Source organism: Apteryx mantelli, chromosome 2, assembly GCF_036417845.1.
Source record: "Apteryx mantelli isolate bAptMan1 chromosome 2, bAptMan1.hap1, whole genome shotgun sequence".
In the NCBI taxonomy this organism is placed as follows: domain Eukaryota; kingdom Metazoa; phylum Chordata; class Aves; order Apterygiformes; family Apterygidae; genus Apteryx; species Apteryx mantelli.
In genome coordinates this window covers 27,628,345-27,648,358 of record NC_089979.1, presented here as the reverse complement: position 1 = coordinate 27,648,358, position 20,014 = coordinate 27,628,345, and positions in this window count along the sequence as shown.

Here is a 20,014-nt window from a genome sequence, read left to right as displayed (position 1 = left end):
CATAAACCAGATAATCCGTCCATAGGTAGTAGAGAGTGTGAGGTTGCTCATTGCTATTCAGAGGAGCACAAACATCTAAAAGCTCTCTCTTCATGCAGATCTTTTTTGTATAATTTCCTATGCAAATATATACAAATATGAAAAATATTCCAGATTCCCTTACGTGAAACCATTTTGGCACCTGCATGAATCATTGCAAGGATTATACCTGCCTGCCACAGATCCAAATAGCTCTGCCATTTGAGCAAATGGAGTAACTTGAGAGCTGTAATGGAATTAAATTTGCTATATGAACAAGCAACTGAATGGGGAGGTGGCTAACATTTTGCCAGCAGGTCTCATAGATGACATTAATTTAATCTTGTTATTTGCAGGATATGGCAGTTAATGTATTCTAGTGGTGCAAAGACACTTACCTACATTATTCTCTGACATTGTTCCAGCTCTCATCCACCAGCTGGCTTCTGTCCTAGTTGCTCTCAGTAGCTCCTTTCCATTCCAGAAACATTACATTTTTCTTTTCATGAACTCTGGGAGGGTCCACACTCTGGTGTTCTAGCAAAGGGACACCACTAGCACACAGGAGACACTCTCCCCACTCATTTTTTGAAGAAGCAACTGTAGGACAATTTTTGTTCAGCTGCTGATGGAGCTGCTGAGTTACCCTCTGCTCCTGGGACACAGTCAGTTCCTGGGCTATAGAGAGGCCTTGTATAGCACGTGACAGCGTGTGTTCAGTGCAGATTCAAACTCCAACAGGTTTCTACTGATTTCCCTTTCTCTAGTTACATTGACTAAATTTGCAGGCATTTTCATGGGAATGGCAACAGGCTTATCTAGGACAATCTATACCAAATGAAAAGTCTCTGCTTTCCAGTATATAGGGTCTACAGAATCGCAGCCAATAATTTTGATATGGGAAAAACAGCATATCTGACATAATTTTCATGGAAAAATGAGAGATCTTTCTTAAGGAGAAATTTTGCTGAAATGACCAGACAAAATTCTGAGGCATAGAAATTTCACCCAAACTATGGAAGTTTGTCAAAGTAGCAAGCAACTGAATAATAGAGTGTTATGAAGAGTTTAGCAACTTTAACTGTAAGCTTTGCTGCTAGTATCATACTGTATAAAGTGATACCTTAGCATTATATAAAGTGATAATTCAGTTCCTTCTGTCAGAATGCATTTTCATACATAGATTAAATCACTAAACCACATATACAGCTAAATGACATTGTTTTCCTTCCTTTAAAGCTCTAGTGTTTTTGTTATATGACTGGAAAAGGTAGAGAGAAGGAAAGATGAGCCCTTTTTTCACTCACTCTGTTAATGTATGTTGTTTCCTCAGAACCTAGTTGCTAAGCAAGTTATTCCAGAGGTTGGTTCTCAGAGCCATGATCTAAATATATTTGTTTCTCACTATATAAAGGCCTCGACTATCCAGAGTGAGGAACGTGACCACTGTCACTGATATCTAGCAAAGCACTTTTAAGTGTGTTTAAGTATTTTAAGCATGTGCTTAAATATATTGTTGATTAGGGATGAGACTACTCAGATGTGCAAGTACTTTGCTCAGCTGGCACCTGAGATATTGTTAACATTTCAGTTAATGTAATAATAATTTGCTGACCTTTCTCTGGCACTGCTTCAAACAATTATAGTCTAGCAATTTTTACTATGAAGAAATTAAGTGATTTAGAACCTTGTTGAAGTTTTAGGTCTCCTCAGATGTCTCTGAATAGATTTAGCAGTGAGGGTTTCAGCAGTGGTGACGGCAGCTCCCTTCCAAGCTCTGCTGGCTGCTGCGCCTGCCCGAGGGAAGCCGGCAACAGGACGTGTGCGGGCCCTTCTGGGCCCAAATGCTGCCTGTCTGCTTTCAACCCATCCACATCAGGAATGCTAGCAGCTTCCCTGGGCTTTGAATTGAAGCACCTTTTGTTCCCTCACCTTTTTGTGGGGACACCCCTCCTGGAAGGGCAAAAAGCAGCGTGACCACATTCGCCAGCTGTGCGAACATGTTAGTGCTCCATGCGCTCGTGCACTGGGGAGGAAGGATCTGAAATGGTTGGCAGTCGTCTGGGAGCAGCGTACCTCTGAGATACGAGGGATTTAGTGCTTTGATTCTGCACACAACAGTTTTACACTGGCTTGAGCTTTCTTCTCTTGGCACACCTAGAAAGTACATAATTGAATTATATTGTTGGAACACTGTACCAAAGTTTGACTTAATGTAATTTAATTATTACAGATTTGCCAATTACGTACTTTGATGTTGGCTAATACAGTTGTAAGGTTCATAATGTTCTTTCTATTCTGCATTTAAGACACATTATTCATAATTTGGTGAAATTTAAAAAGTGAATAGCCAGTAGATGGCACCAATAAATCCTGTTGTGAGACTTAAAATTGAAAAGTGTCATTCTTGTCCTCGAATGCATTTTGAAAATGAAAGAACTAGACAAAACAGTATTATTAAGGAAATTTATTTTAATTAGGAAAACATTTCAGTTTATAAACTGAATGTATTTTCCCAAGTTGAAACGCTACCATTTAACTGAACACACAGACTCATGAGAAAGGCTTAGTAAGAACATACAGATGTTCCTCAGTAATTTCACAGTTATTTAGTAAATCTAGTCTTTGACGAGTTAGCGCCTTCTGAGCATCCCTCCAATCTCATGCACCTCTTTCAGCTTAAACCTTTCTTTATAACACATTTCTTCCATAGATCCTATAAACTATAACCCCCCACAACCCACAACAGCAATGAAAACCAGAAAAGCCTATGGAGAAAGCCATAAAGTTTTTGCATTGCTACATGGCAACCACAGTACTGGGTACTTGGAACCTGTGTCATCTTCTTCAATCAACAAAGTATGACCTAGTTAGACTTTAGTCCTTCAGAATACTATGGCTGTGTGGTTTGTGGCACCCACACAGGTCACACATAAAAAGATGTTGATTTCCTTTATGCTATAAGGATCTCATCTTTCATTTGTCTGTAAATGACAACAACACTGTGCCTTTGTAGTGTTGCTTTAATAAAATAGTGGTTATGTTAATATTATTCCTTTCCCAACAGGTTACCTCACCTTACCTCAGATATTAAACACAATGTAAGCAAAACAGGAAATACTCTTACAAAAGAGTAAACTTTCCTCAGAATGATCAAGGAAATTTCATTCTTTGTGGACTACTTATAGCAGACTTCTTCATGCCTGGGTAAATCTGCAACCTATCTTCTTGGGCGACGCTAACAGTAGCAGCAACTGTGTGTGTGTTTGCCCCGGTTGTGCTCCTCTTATCTCGTTCTTGCCGTGGCTCAGGCCATATTTCCTTTGGACAATGTCACAAAGGCTGGGGGAAAGGAAATCTGTGCTACAGAGCATGAGTCATTTCCAATGCAAAAGACTGATACAAACCAGGCGTTGTGTTACAGCGGACAAGCGAGGTACGGATGATGCTGATAGCAAAATAACACATACTGAGTTAATGGGGTATGTTATAGTTTTGTATGCTGTTCCCTCCAAAATACTGATGCATTAACCTGAGTTGAACTGTCCCTATCTATATGACATGTAGTAGCAGACTGGGATTGAATTTACACATATTTCAATTGCTGCTTTTTAAATTAGCAGTTTAATATATTTCTTGAAATGTCCAAATGCCAGGGATACAACAAAACAATAGTTTTTGAAGCTCAGACACTAACTACCATGAGCTGCAAAGGTACTAATCAACATGTCTGAGGCAGCCTAGTGAGCATCTACAGCACAGTTCCAGAGTACTGGTTGTTACACCCATCCCGTAATGTGTATTGTTTTCACAGCATAACAATACAGTTTTGCAGTGACTTCTCAAGTTGTAGGGAACTACGCAGCAGAATACCTTACACAAAAAAAACCAATCTATCTGTACCTATACCCTCTGGCATCTCCTCCCAGTCAGATTTCTGGAATGGTCAATTGATTCACTCCACAGTAAACTGCGAAGGAAAAAGTTCAGATAGGAAGTATGAATTTTTGGTTTTCATTGCTTCACAATCACATTTTAATCTGTAATAAAGTTTTTTTGAAATTATATGGGGTAAAGTTGTTGTTAATGTAGTGTGTATCAGAATTAAATAGAAAATATTATGGTCGCTGTATCCATCCTCTTTACCTATACAACAGCAAGTTGACTTCTGTCAAGATCTGTGTCACTCTTTTGATCTATTTATGATAAAAAAAAATTTGAATCTTGTTGTTTTAATATGCAGAAATAACAAATGGATTTGCTCTTCCTGAGCTTCTCGGCCGGTGCTCCTGAGCTATGACAAAATTGAAACAGCATGCAGAATACTAAGTATATATTCATCTGAGACATACAGTTCTGCTGGAGATCAATGTAGAATATAAAAATGAGTCACACTTTACATCTTAGGGTAACTGTAACCACATAAAAACTAATTTGTTGGGTTAATAAAATCTTGTGTACTCCAGGACCTGTGTCAGCATTGCTATTTTAAACTAGGATCTGCAAAATATGCTTATGGAACCAGTTATACCATGTCCTGGGAGACAGCGCTGATCACTGTTAACATTTATAAGTTATGTAAATCTCATTTTCTCAATCTCCTTCTGTGTCTTTTTATCCTTGCTGTTTAGGATCAACCACTATATCACTAGTCAATGTCTAGAGGTGAAGCCTTTCCATCCAAGAATTTATAGACAAAAAGGTTTCAGAGCTAACTTTGCAAGTGTGAAAGCTTTTTAGTATACAAATCAGGACAGAGAAAGGAAAACTGAAGCAATGTTAGATAAAATATAATGACAGACAAAGCCAATAATAAATAGAGAAGGAGAAAGGAAAAGCTCTATGATGTGTCAGTAGCAATCTCAGTAAGTCTTAAAAAGAAACAAATGCTTCACAGGCGAGGAATTGATTCTAAGTACAAAAATACATTTGTTTCAATATATACAGTTAACATTCAAATTCTTACATAGCAGAATTTCAGTAATTCAATGAAGGTTATCTGCTATGACTGACAGAGGAGTTGGGAAAAGATGTGTCATGGAAGGGGCTAACCACTACTCATTTTTATATTTTTACATGACTTTTGTAACAAAGAGTGCTTGGTTCCATGTTTGTGTCTTCATTTTCTTTCTCAGACTTTCTGCCATGTAACTGCATGTCTTCAACTCCAAGTCGAAGGAGGAGGCCAAAAGCCAAAGAGCAAAGCTGCAAAAGGAGAAGGAAGGCTGGAAAGAAAGGGGGAAAGGCAAAGGGTCAGGCTTGTCTGAGGCAGTGGGACCAGAAGCAGAGGAGAAAGGCCTGGGGCAGCAGGACCTCTCTAGGCTGTTTCCATCTATGATCATAGTTTCCTTCTCATCATGGTTGTCTTTGTCCTCAGAGGACCCAAACTCACTTTGAATGATAGGGATGACCATGTTTCCTTCTGTGGAGGTACTCATGTAAGTTAGTGTGATGTCCCTGTCCCACAATAGAATACGGTTTAGATCCTCACAGTAGCAGAGGACAATAACTTAGCAATAACTAAGTGGTCACTTTTGGGTTTAGCTGTCTTGCATGTCTGCCTCAGGGCCTTAGTTTTAATCCTGCAGTGCTGTAAATGCCATTTATAGCTGTGCTGTGCCATCTGAGCACAAATTACATGCTGGATCACCTCACCCATGTGCCACCAGTGGTCACCCCATGCACTGATCCTTTACTCAGACTTTTTGGCCTGTTAGGACCATCTGAGAGATTCAGTCAGGACTGTGATATGCTAGAAATACATATTCTTCTAGAACATTGATTTTTACGATTTCATTAGAAGTAAGTTTGGGATGAAGTTGCTGTAGGACCAGTGACTTTCACAGTGAAAAACGAAAGTAAGGGAAAAATAATCCTAGTCTAGCAGCGGAGACCTTGGTCTACTGAACATCTAGATGGAGAGGCTGATCATGGCTGGTAGCTGATGCAGACCTAGAGATACTGATGGCAGTCAAAGGGAAGCCCAAGCCCAGCACACATTTAAGGGACTAGGCTAACCCAGCAGTCTTGAGTCTCTTTAGAAAGAGGAGCAGGGACATCCAGGGACTGTAGCATTGTATACAGAGCTTGAAAAGAGAACAGACATTTCATGGCAAAAAGTACCATAAGACAGCTCCCGAGACCTATTCAAAATGCCAGTAGAGCAAAATGGACAGACAAAACCGAATCCAGCTTAACTCACCCAACTCAATTTCTGCTGGCAATTCAGTTGAAGTAATGTAGCTAGGATTTTTCAGTCTGGTCCTTGGTTGCATAAATCCAGTTTTACTGTCTCTTCTCTGTGCATGAGATGTCATAGTGACTGGCATAGAGAACGAGCTGAAAACAAGTACCTAGGAGCTTAATTCTTCACTGCTCAACAGCAGTTATTTGCTCCTGTGCAAAGAGACTAAAAATGAATTCAAATCTCTAATAATGAACACAGGCAATGTTTTGTTTCTCTTCTCTTTGCACTTGCATTAAGCGAACAGGTGCATCATTACACTTTGCACCAAATTATTTCAACTTCCTTTGCAAAACTCAGGTCTAGGCATGTAACACAACTATCATGAAGTAACGTATACTAAAGCAGATACTAATGTTTTTAATAAAAGACAAAGAACAAATTCTGTCATCATATCAAAAAATTTGATTGCCTTACACTGCTGTAAATAGCACCAGCATTTAGCCCAATGGACTGATATTCCCATAATTAATATATTTCCTCTTTCCCTTCTCTTTGTGTCTATTTTGGTAAGATACACATTTCTGCATCATTGCCAGTAGCATTATGCTACTTCTTTAGCCACTAGAAAATCCAACAGTTTTCTACACTCCTGGGAGTAGACTACTTCAGCTAAGCTTTTGTTCTAGCTCTACATGAATTATGTGAGTGAAACTGCCAAACGCCATGAAAGTGTTCTCAAATTTCTGCCAAAATGGAAGAATCCAGAGCTACTTCATGTTCAGGAACTCTGGCTGTGTCAGTTCAAGTGCTGGTTTTAATTCGCTACTGAACTTGAAAGCAAAAAGAAAGAAGAAAATTAAAGCTGCCTTATGTAGCTGTCTACTTTGAGACCAATTCACTGTAAAACAACATGGTTTCTTCTGGATTACAGACTATTGTGGGAGAACAGCAGCAGCATAATGCGTGTTGAATGCATAATGAGAGAGGCTGCTTTCTCTTGTGAATATGCAGAAAAGCCATTTATTTTAAAATTGTATAAAATTATATAAACAAAAACCTTGGGATAAATACACAAACACTGATTTTCACCCACAGTAAAGTCACCTTATACCACATTGGCAATATAAAGGGATCCAAGAGAATATGCAGTATATACTAATTTTAAAGGCTTTACTTTAAAGGTAGTAAAGTAGACAGTGTGGTATGCAGTGGTCTTAATATAAGTGAAAATCAGTGTCACTTGAATAAAAACTTACCCTTTGATAGGTGCAACCTATCAGTCAGTCAGGGGAAGGAGAAAGATGTCTTGTAGGCCTATCACCACTGAGTTTTAAATTGCTATTTTAGATATGTGAGAGAAAATCATGCAGTAGAAACAATTTATACCAGGTTGTACTGGTTTGGCTAAGCAAAGCATGAACCTTGTCAGTCATATGAAGAAGGAAATAATTACTCCTGTTAACCTCAAAGACACTCAAACACCCAGCAGAAGTGTAAGATGCGACTACTTTTCTGAGAGACCAACAGGCAGTCTAAGAGGGCTGTCAAGATGCAGGTATTTATTGTACTGCTCATTTAAAAAAAAGTGTCACTTGGGTTTGCTCAAGCAAATCTCCAACATGTTTTTGAGAGAACAGAAGTATATTTAAGAATTCAGTAGCACTGACCATTGAAGCATGTGGGGTAAATGTCATTTGAATTTGAAGAGAAACAGCTTAAAGAACTGACCAGGCATAAATCAGAATATCCTGAGCTAGTAAGAAAAGATCATTAGTTTACCACTTGAGAGTTCTATAAAGTGATGATAAATGTAGAAACTAAGAACTGTCATTATCTCCTCTTAAGACAGTAGCTTTCCACCTGCCTTGAAAGCATCCAAAATAAAAGCCTCCAATTATTCATATCTGTGACAGTGGACTTCTAGGACACAATGTGTTTGAGACTGTAGGAGAGACTTCTTGATTAATCTAACAAGCAGATAATCACAAGTAATCAAAGGAATTTAAGAAGTTGCCACTCCTTGGCTCTGAATGGCTGACCTCTCAGCTGAGACCTGGTGTTTGACCATCTGTGTGGTAATTTCTCATTGCTCTGCAAAATTACTGGTTTGCTGAAATCACCATTGGAAGGTTCTCTGACATATGAAAAAGGCAAATTTTAAATCACTGCAGTGTCTTCTAAGGAGGACATACAGGTTGTAAGTGTGGAACACTTGCTTGTCATGAGACGAGCTTAACTTGAGCGTTGAGTCAGAGAGGCAGTGTTAACAGGGTCAGGAGAAAAAGCTGGGAGAAAACTTTCCAGCAGATGTTGGTCACAGAAGTGCTTGGAGTTATCACAGAAATTATCTCCCACTGTTTGTATCCTGCTGAGGCCAGGGCAACAGGGCTTGCTATACCCTCTATAAAGAAACAGGACTACATCAGAGATACCTGACTGTCATCAAAATCTCCTCCTATATGAAACAAAATGAATTATGCTAGTCACTTTGATCAAAAAGGGGTAACACATGGTCAGCTCTGGAAGGATTAATTTATGGTTTTTCCCAGGTATGTTATTAAAAGTAACCCAGATGTACAAGACTTCACACATTTGTAGGAGCAGAGAGAAATGAAAAACATTGCCTTTCATGTGAGGAATATCATATGAATTCTCCTTAGTCCAAATTCAGTACAGTTCCAAATTCGGCTATGGAGAGCTGGCAACTACACTTCTGAAGGCATCTCCTCTATCATAGCTTGTGTTCAAAATGTCAGGGTTGGCCCCTCCTAAGCGAGCTAGCTGCACCAGACTGCATATGAAACCTGGCTTGCTACACATCCAGCAGGCTTACCACCAGCTCATCCATTGGCCTTTCTGGTGTGCCATGTATGGCACTTTTGTCTCACATATGGCAGGTGACTATCTCAGCAGACTCCACAAAAACTGTCTGCACACCCCATACATTGATAACCACTTGCTGCAAGAGCATGCCACTCACCGCTCCACTGTTGCACTTGCCATTGCTACTGCTTTTTGCTGCCTCTGCCACTGCTGTGGTTACCGCTCAAGTTCACATCAGACAAACTTTGCTGACATCCATGGTCAGTCCTACGCCTGGCTTCTACTCTTGAACAGGGTCTCCGCAAGAGAGCTGGAGACATCAATCCTGACAAGTGGAACAGCCATCCTAGGGAAGCCAGCATATGGGCAGGCTGTTGCCAGAGATGTGAACTGCCAGTTCAGGCTGATGAATCTTCACAGGGGAAGTCACCTGGGCTACATCCCTGCCAATCTCCCCATCATCCAGACGAGACTTGTGACCCAGGATAGCGGTGTTGCTGATGGGACCAGGATGTGCCAACTACCAGGGATGACCAGAGGTAGATACAGAGGTCTTGTGTATAGGGACTGTCTACAAGAGCTGATGAAGGCAGCTGGCAGAAGCCCATGGCAGCTTGCCTGTGAACTCTGAAACCTCACCATCTGTAAGACTACTGATTAACAGGCAGCCAATTTATGTCTACAGTGAGTATGATCATGGTGGAAGTTTCTGAAGCCATCATCCAGATTGTTTATCCTTGAGTGCACTGGGTGTGTATATAAATTATAAACATTAGACTAGTGGAAAGTAATTTTGATAATTTAATTTTGATAATTTTGATAATTTACTGATGCCATAACTAGAGGATATGGAGTATTGTGTTTGTTGCTGTAGGTGTCTGAACGTATCTGTGTCTTCCAATGGATTATTATTTTTGTAGAGTGATAGAGTGTAATAATGACCCTAAAACAAGGATGTATGTGTGAAAGTTGTGCTAATAGAACATTAATTAGGTGATCAGCAAGCTACAGCTTTAAGGTGGTTGAAGAAAAACAGAGGGTTGTAGTGAAGGTCCCTGAAAGTACAAGCACAGAATGATAGCAGAGGCCTTGAAAGTGCAAGCACAGAATCATACTAGAGGAGCCAGGACTGTAAACAAAAATCAGATGGTCAGTACTAGTCACTAAAGAAAAACAAACCTGTGAATTGCTAAAGAGAACAAAGAACAAGCCTCCAAAATAAGTAAAATATACTAGATATAGCAAATTTAGATATAATATGGAATTGCTAAAACAATGAGGAAAGAGCAAGTAAGCAGACTATGTTAGAAAATATATAAAAATGATTCTGAACAGACCCAGAGTGAGATCAATGTCATACTTTTCCCAGAGAAGTGGAGGAAGAAACTGTCAGCATTAACATCATATTCCTCTCAATGAAGAACACAGGGTACTGATGACTTGCTATAAGAGCCCCCTTCCTTAGTGGAGAAGACTGGGACCAGTGGCCGTAGGACCCAGAGGGGCAAGGAAGGATGAGCATGAGCTGTATCATTATTGGGAATGAACCATAATAACTGGACAATTTAGACTATCTGTGTTAGTATCATTGTAACTGGACTAATAATAATTCTTTTATTATTAACACTTTCATTAGACTAACAATAAATTCTTAGCTGTGCTTATAAGGTGTGTTTCTTTAGCCTGTAGAGATTGCACTGAACACTTGGTTCTTTGCCCTTGAGGGCTTGCTGTTAAAATGCAGTGCAGCCATTGCTGGGGAACACAGGCAACCCTTCTGAGAGCCCTATGGCATTTCTGTGAACAGTCCTTCATAGGCAGAAGCCTACAGTAATCACACAAGACCAGAATGCAGCTCACATGTTCCTGTGGACCTGGCAAGCATCTCACTTAAAGTCTAATGATTGATTTTACGTAGACTGTAATTTCTGATGCAGAAATATAGTAGTTGTAACTTTATAATGAACACACTTGTCATGTAGCTGAACGGACAGAATCCAGGAGCTGAGCGTGTGCATATCAGTGGGCAGGAAGGAGTGGAAAGAGTGGTGTATGGTAAGTCAAAGTGGCAAGAGGGGCATATTGCAATGAAATGTGCATGAACATATGCAAGACTCCAGGAAGATCAGCTATGAAAGAAACAAGGAATTCTGCCTGGGACCTGCAAGATAAGGGCTTAGACTGTGGTTGGACTGCCCAAATGGTATTGACCAGGAACCTCAAAAGCAGGAGATGATAGGACCTGGCTTCATGGTATGTGAAACCATCTGTGCTGCCAGGGGAATAAGCAAGACATAAAAGCCTGAGCAAGCAACAAGTAATGCTCAGCCCTACCGCTGGGAGATGCCATGCACAGGACCAGTATGGATGAGTCAGTGTTTAAGGTGTATGAAGTGTTTCCTCTGAGTGGTGACTGAGTTAGAGCTGTTAGTGTTAACCTTAGATCAGTTGTATTTGCAGTCAACAAGTTATGTATGTCAACAATATCCTTGGGGCTGTGTGGCCTTTTTCCAGAGGGTCATGAAGTGAGGGGGCCTGAGCAGGTCTGCTAAGACCGTCAGTCCCTCTTCTGCATGGTCTCTGCCTGCTCCCAGGAGGGTCAGAGAGTGTCCTCTTGACTTTTGTGGGTTTCTGCCTCAGTTCTTGGTAGGAGGCCAAAGTTGCCATCTATACCAAAGCTACAGCTACACTAATCAATTGGACATGCCCTTTTTTAAGCTGGCTCTTTCCCAGAGTAATTAAAGGGTTGCTGTGGAGCTCAGGAGCTATTTGCAGCACACGGACGAGGGTCAGCGCGCCATGCCCTGGGGTGCAGTGCACGGGCGCGGTGGGAGAGGCAAGCGTGAGCCTACTGGGTGGCGACGAGGATGAGCAGATGCAGCATAGCCCCATGGCCTGAATGGAGCAGCTCCTGGGCCAAAGCCTGGTTTTATAGCAGTGGGAACGAGCTGTTCTGTTCCAGAAGAGAGACTGGGAGGGAACACGCATATGTGCAGTGCAGATGATTTGCTCTAGGAGCAAATCTTGGAGCTAAGTGATTTGACAGTGTAGACCCACCCACTGATAAAATGCATTTGTAATATGAAATGCTAGTGAGAGCTTATTAGAGGGAGTTAAAAAGACCTACATCGTGCAGGCTTAAGAAGCTGCCTCCTTACCAGGGATGCGAGTGATTAATGTGTTGTAAGAAAACCCAGCAGCCAGACAGATAAGCCGCAATGACAGTAACTGTGTCTGCATGCCTGCTGGATAGTGTGGTCTAGTATATACTCTGGAAATTATTTTGTATTTATTAATTATTATCCCAAATTGTCAAAGATTGCTGTGCTGTCAGCCACAGCCAAGGGGCACCATTTCCATATTTAGTAGGTGTGAATCCCAGCTAGAGCAGTACCCTACTGCATCCCAGCAGTGGGTGTAAAATACTTGCCTCAGCCTACAAATTTAAACATGTGATTTCATCTGAAGCATGGTCTTGAATCAGAAACATAAATAATGAATATCGTTTGCATAGAACACTATAACTATACACAGTTAATATTCATTATAAATAGTAGAACTATGCATAGTGAATATTTAACTCCTGACATCCCAGGAGTTCCCAGAGGATATGCTACTACTGCAGCATGGGATTGCAGCTGGACCATGATGCAAAGAGACGTAACTTTGCTCCTGCACGTGGCAGGGCTTCAGATCATGGGCTTCAGCTTCCCCATGCCCACCTCTGAAATGTGTACAATTATCCTAGCTGTAATGTAATAATGTGTGGACCCGCATGCTGCAAAAGTTGTGTCATATTAATACTCCAACTGAAGCTGAAAAAAATCTTTTTTCTGGGGGAAACTAATCTGAGGATAAGGTGGATGCTACCACAATGGAGAAGGTTTAGGGACACGGGCAAGATTCAGCTCTTGGCATTTTTGGAACAGATCAGCCCTTCATTCCTTGAGTCAGGCAAACTGAACATTGAGCAGTTTTTACTAAAACCTGGAAAATTTTATCTGTGTTGCATGAACAATTCCAATAGCTTTCTTTTCTGGTAAGAGGAGAGACAAATCACCATAAATATTCTCCATGCTTTTTGCAGTTGACAGCTTCTTGTAGCTGATAAATAATAGGCTGCTGTTAGCTCTGGTACCTTTTCTTAAGCTGCTTTTTGACTGTGAGCAAATTGCTCTTTCTAGCCATGCAGTAATGCCCCAGATATATTTCCCCATATCCAAACATGTGGGTGTTTTGCAGAGGTTAATGGCAATTAAATTAAAGCTGAATAATACTGATTATAATGCAAGAATGTGCAAGCAAGGCTAATTAATACAACTGGCAGCACAGCTCAGTCCTGACCTGCGACACCACTCACTTTTGTTTCCCTCAACGCTATTTTTTTCCTGAGCAGTCATTCACAGCAATGTAAAACTGCTTGTTTCAAACAATCCAGTAAGCTTGGTAGGGAGAGATTTACAGAGCAATAATGCTTTTCTCCCTCAGGACTTAAATGATCTTCAAGCCTCCAGAAACAAAAGGAAAGCTATTACATTCTCCTTTCTGCCTTCTTGTTTATGATCATCCTAGTTCTACCATAAAGATTAGAACATTTCTTACATTTTAGTGTTTGCTGAGTTTTTCTGTGCTAGGAACTGTTGCAAATAAACTGAAATTTTATCCTGTTAAAGTGACATCAATAAATATTTTTTTCCTGTGAATCAGCTTGCTTTTTATCCCACATTAATGACAGTTTACCCACAAGCAAGAGAATGACTTTTGACTTTGGATAATATGCACAGATAACCTGAGAAGCTTCTGAAAATGGGACCAGAGGACTTGAAAGGATGATGGTGGGTTGGAACAAAATGTCTTGCACCTCTGCATCTTTGACCACTAAATCTCATTTCTTTCTGGTACCTGTTCCACATCCTTCAGCAGGAAAATCTGGAAAGGAGGCAGGTCAGAAGGCACTAGAGCAATGTGGGATGTTTGGCCTAAGGCCATTGAAGGTTTAATCTTGAAACAGCACGGTGTATCGAGTTCTTCAAAATATGAGGCCAGATTTGCCTCACTGTGGAATAAAAACATGCTGCGAATGCAGTGTTTACACAGTGTCGTAGCTCACTCAACACCCCAGAAGCTTCATGACTAGAAATGCTCTGAAGAGCCAGACTGAGGCTAGACCTGGGCACTTCTACTAGATGAAGGAGAAACCGTCTTACCCCTTTTGGGGTGATCAATTCAGTGTAGCAAGGTGGTGGGGAGCAGTGCCCGTTCCACCTCTCGGTCGAAGCTGCCTGCTGTGGAAGGACGGCAGAGCTGCTCCCTCCGCACATGTTCCCCATGGGCACGTGAGGAACTGAGTCCATCATGCCATGGTTGCTCCTGGGGCACCGCCTGCAGTGAACTCCCCCGTCACTCCGCACAGCAGCAAGGGCTCTGCTGGCGAGGCACAGGTGAACCCCCGGATTCGGAGCGAGCAGTTCTCTGAGTCCCCGTGTGCTGTTACATGTCTGACTGCTGCACCACGGTTTCTTTGTGTCCCCCCAGTTCTTTCTTTCTGGCACATCTGAAAGCTGCTCCTTTGTACTAGTCTTCCTTTTCGGCAGGAAACAAACTAGCTGCTGTGTCAGCATCTTGGCCATGAATCAAAGAAGAACAAGCTGCTTGTCGAAGTACACCCTAGGCATAAGTAATTAGGATAGGGGTGATATTTCAGCGAGGGTAACCCTTTCTGGCAGTAGGAAAAAATATCTTAACAGCTTAGAGTCACTGGAAAGGTTTTAGAAAAAGTGTTACCTGTTAAAGTCATGGATTAATTTCCATAGCACAGGTTGAACAACGCAGTGGCTATTTTCTCAAATCTGTGCTTTCCAATGCAGCCAGGACCATATGTATTTTATTAGCTATATGTTCTATATCTGCCTTATACATTTTCAACTCCTGCACCAAATATACAAGAGCAATAAGCCACATCCATGCTACTCTCCCCAGTCTCTGATTCCCGTGCTGGGCACAAACCAGTCTGCTCATAAGGTTGCTCATCCTTTGCTGTTGGAGTCTCGGAGAACACAGATCTTTGTGACGGGCAGTTAAAACCTTTGCTGCTAGCCTGGGCTATGCATTTTCATTGGCAGGAGCTTTATACTGTTTTCTTCAGCATTGTACTTGGCTGCCCTTCTTTCCACATCACTGGATTTTTTTTAATCCTTGTACTGACTAGTCAGTCATGATTTTGTTGATTATTTCAGTGTCACAGAAAACTCTAAATAGCACAGACATGTTGCCTTTAATGTGGACCCAAATGCACAGCCCTCACCAATCTCATGTATATATCGGTACATCACTGGGAATACATATGAAAAAGCTTTTTGCACTATGATTGATAGTGGCAAGTCCCTTAAGGGTCATATTATTAACAGCAAGCAGAATTCACTTCTTGCTATCTCTTATGCTATTTTTCCTCTTCCCCTCACATCTGGCTACCTTTGTAGCACTCACTCATTGCACAGTCATTCTACCACGTTCTAGGAGGGTCTCAAACACATCCAAAATGATGAAGATCTTCTGCAAGAAGAAGAGAAGAGTGCTATATCCTGAAGCCTGAACTGGGACTGACTGTACATCCCACTTGGTTTTTGACAGTAGCATTTTGATAATGCCTTTGTGATGAACATAGCATGTCCTGTGGCCATTCCTCTGCGTGTTATCTGAGCACTGAATAGTGCTATGATTCAGAAGTAAATGTTGCCCTTTTTGTATGTTTGAATTTACACCTTCTTGTCTCTGGTATTTTTCCCAATGAATCTTCCAGTACAGTTCTTCCCTAAAGTCATGCCATACAAATTTTCTCCAAGATTTCAAAATATGCCTCACCAGCAAAACCCTCACGTGCCCATGGCTAGCTTGCAGAGTCACCCTTATCCTTATCCAGCTTTTCCTTGCTGTTGACCATGCTCATTCCTGTGCCTTGTCTCAGAGAACACCATGTGCCCTTTGGGACAGGGACTGTGTCATTTGTTTTTATACAGTAATCTTAGTAATGAATCTTCAGGGTGTGACCTTGCATCCTGTATGAAGAGAGAGGAAGAAGAAGGGCAGATAGCTGTTATTACCACCCAAGGAAAAGTAGGGCTTTAATTACATGAGTGTATCATGCCTGCCTAATATTTTACCTCCTCTTCTCCAAAGACATTATAATTGGATCAGTTCTGAATAGTACAAACCTAATGTCGAATGCCTTTTTTATTCACTAGTTGCCTCAAGGGAGAGCTATTTGGAAGACTGGAAAAGACAACTTCAGGTTTCTAGAAAATTTACTAGAGTAGGGGTTTCTACGGGCTGGGACAGAACAGCCACATAAAATGCAGAATCAGCTCTCCCTACACCATACAACAGTTATTTGTCTAGTGTGATCTTACAAAAATTTCCTACACAATCTGTCAAATACTTATTTACCATTAATGTTAGTTTTTCTAACATCAATCTTTCCAGCTTCACCTTAAGTCCATTTTTTCTTGTCTTCATCCTAGTCAACACAAAGAAGAACAGAAGAATGTTTCCCATCATTTTTCTCTTTTCTGCACTAAGCAAACACACTTCTGTAAGCCTGTCCCGGTAGACTCTGCCTTCCAGCCTGCTGGTTGCTTTTGTTGTTCTCTTCCGGACTTTCTTAAAGGCAGATGCCTGGAACAGCCAGAGTGCTTTAGCAGAGGCCTTATCAAGGCCACATAAGGTGGAAGGATTACTTCAAGCTTGTATTGACATTCCTATTTATATCATGAGAACTCAGAACTCAGTGAGTTCTTGTTTCCCATCCCCCCAAATAATAATCTAATCTTATTGAGAAAACGTCTTAAGTTCCCAATGTCTTCCCCATTTGTTGTTACAGCAACCATGAATTTTCCCATTTATAATTATGAAAGCTACAGTTCCTCCCATTTTTGATCTTATAAACCCTCTTTGGCAAATATAGTGGTTTCTTGTGGTGAGAATATGTATTTTAGCTCTTTTTAATGTGACTGTGCAGTCCATGAGTCACAGTTGAGACCATCAGGTACAAAAATATTCTGATTCCATACGGAGAGAAGAGAATGCATAAGTGCATTAAAACCATTCATTATACCTTCTCAGTCATTGGTCCTAATTTTTAAAGATAAATCAACAACAAACACAGGAATATTAAATGCACAGAGTAATAAACAGACATCAGTCTAAAACATTTTATTTTTTTTCAAGTTGAAGGTCAATCTTCAATAATTTGCAAAGAAAATGAGAGTACAGAAATGCTCCATTTATTCTGCTTTGAAACCTTACTTAGATAGATTATTCATATTTCCAAATAAAACTAAGCCTGCTTTTTCAAACACCATTTCTGCACACAAATGATATAGCTCATTCTTTTCATAAGGCATGATAAATAGATTTCAGTTCAAACATTAAAACGTTACATTGGTGTGTCAGATTTAAAAACGCAACTGAAAGGTTCACAAAAACCATGCATGAACTGCAGAACATAATTACCAATTAAAGACATTACAGTATACCCACACACAGACATGCACATGTGAATATATATGTATATGAACATACTAGGAAGATCAAAAAAATCTGTTTTGTATGTGACCTTAGTCATGTAGATAACAAGAATGCATGTTTAACCCAGTCTTAAATATTGCTTACACAATAATTGTACTTTCCTCCTTTTTCAGTGAATGATCATTTTTGCTGTACAGTAAAATTGTGTGTCCTCCAATCAATGGCATACAGCAGTGCTGAAATTATGACAGACCCAAAGCAAGCGTAAGGGACAAAATCAAGGAATAGCAAAAGATCGGAATTCCACTGAGTTACAGGAGAGGATGAATCTGCCTAATGTTGTCTACTGGTAACTGTGAATTCTTTCTCCTCTTTATCCAAAGGCTACTTTGTATCCAAATTCAAATGGTCATTTTCAAATTTATTTTAGTGATTCCATTTCTCGTACATCACAAGAAAATATATTCTGTGTGTATATACATATCAGAAGGAAGTCCTATCTGTATGTTGTATTGGAATTGTGGAAACATAACAAAGTAAGTTTGTTTCTATTTAAAACCTGAACTAAGGTAAATCATAAAAACTCACCCAAGGTTGACAAATAATTTCCATAAAAAGAACGTTGTTTCAGGGTAGCTGTACAAATCCTCCTGCGCAGCCAAAGAATGGGGAACAAATTAAGTGGCATAATACCTTGTGTGGGAAAATTACATTTCAAAAATCCTGTCATATAAGAAGTCAAAGATTTCAGCAGGTCCTTTATCTAAAAGTATATGTCTTCTAACATGGTTGTATTATTTTCTGCACTTGAGCCATTTATATTTTAAAGATCCTAGCTGAAGAACAGACCCTGTAGGTAAGACTCTTCACTCCTAGAAAGGCCCCTGGAGTGAAGATGTCCAGATGATTCTTTGAGCTTGCTTCCTGCATTAAAACCAGCACAGGAAACTATTTTTAGTATTTTTAATTTGTCTTAAGCAGTATAGACTAGACTCTGTTACCCTTAATTATACTATATGGTATATTATTTCATAAACAAATTGGTTGTTTCTACTACTGGTTGTCTCTAGTAGAAGCAGAGTAAAGAAAACATAACTATAACCCTGTGTAAGCACACAGGCAGAACTCGCGTCTCCACAACACAGTCTCAGTTCTGTTGAGGTCATTGGGAACTCGTGCTTGAAGAACTAACAAGCCTTTGAAGACATAATGTAATGTCTTTTCAGTTACCTCTTAACAAATAAGAACAGTAATATGTTACATGAAAAGAGTTTACAAGGTTGCTTGTTACCAGGCATGGTTCATAACACAAAAGTTAGATCTGTCTTTGAATGCCCTATAGTTATGGTTCAGGATATAAACTGGTTCCTGAGATCTTGAACTAGCTCAGACAAGAGCTGCTTATCATGAGCAGATACAGGTGTCAACCAGAGCAGGCAGCTTTCATGACTCCACAACTGCCATCCTGATGAGGGACGTGGCCAGCATGACCAAGGTCTGTGGTACTGCACAGATAATCACACACCAGTGCCATCCCCTGCTAACCATCCTGTCACATCTCATGCTCTGAATATAAGACTCAGGAGTCCGACTCCCTGCTGACTGTTCACATGCAGTGAGGGCTATTGCTCATACCTTTGTACGATGCAGCTCTGCAGTCTTCCTCCTGCAGTGTGAGCCAAGACACCAGATGCATCTGGTCAGCACATCATCACAAAATAATTTCTTAGCTAGCAAATAATCTCATTGCTCGAACTCTCCTGTCTTTGCATCTCTTCACCTTAACTTCGTATCCATCCAAGACAGCTACCTGTGGAACAGCTTCTTAAGTAATGGCAAGCAATGAAGCTTCCCTTTTGCCTTCTTTCAAAATCCATTGTACCCTACAACAAACCAGCATCACTGATGATTGCTTTCCATAGGTTTTCTGTATCATACTGTTTTATACTGTACTGTCTCTGCCAGTAAATCCTTTGAAACAGAAATGAGTTGCAAGTTTGGCACAGATTTAAAATGGTTCACTTTCTGCTCTGCACAAATAATGCAGAATCCTGAATGTGTGCTTTCAATCAGATTAGTGCATGGTCAAAAAAATGGCTATCCATTTCTAAATTAATATTGCTGAGCTGCTACAGCTACCGTTTATTGTTAGAGTGAGTCAAGTCTCTTCCTGTCCTCTAATGTTGCAAGCACGTTGGCAGAGAGGCACAAGTTGGAAGGATAAATGCAGACAGCGTTTTACCTGTACAACATTATTTTCAGTATTTTTTAGTTCTTCTCTGTAAATGTGCAGCACAAGATCACTTGTCAGATAACACACTGAACTGAAGAGAGCTTAGCACAGGATCTTTGTCCTTTTTTAGGACATCTAAAAATAACAATTTGTTAAAAATACATATCCTAATGTATGCAAAAATCTCTCACTGCCTCTGGATTTTGCTTTGTCTTTGTGTCGGAATAATA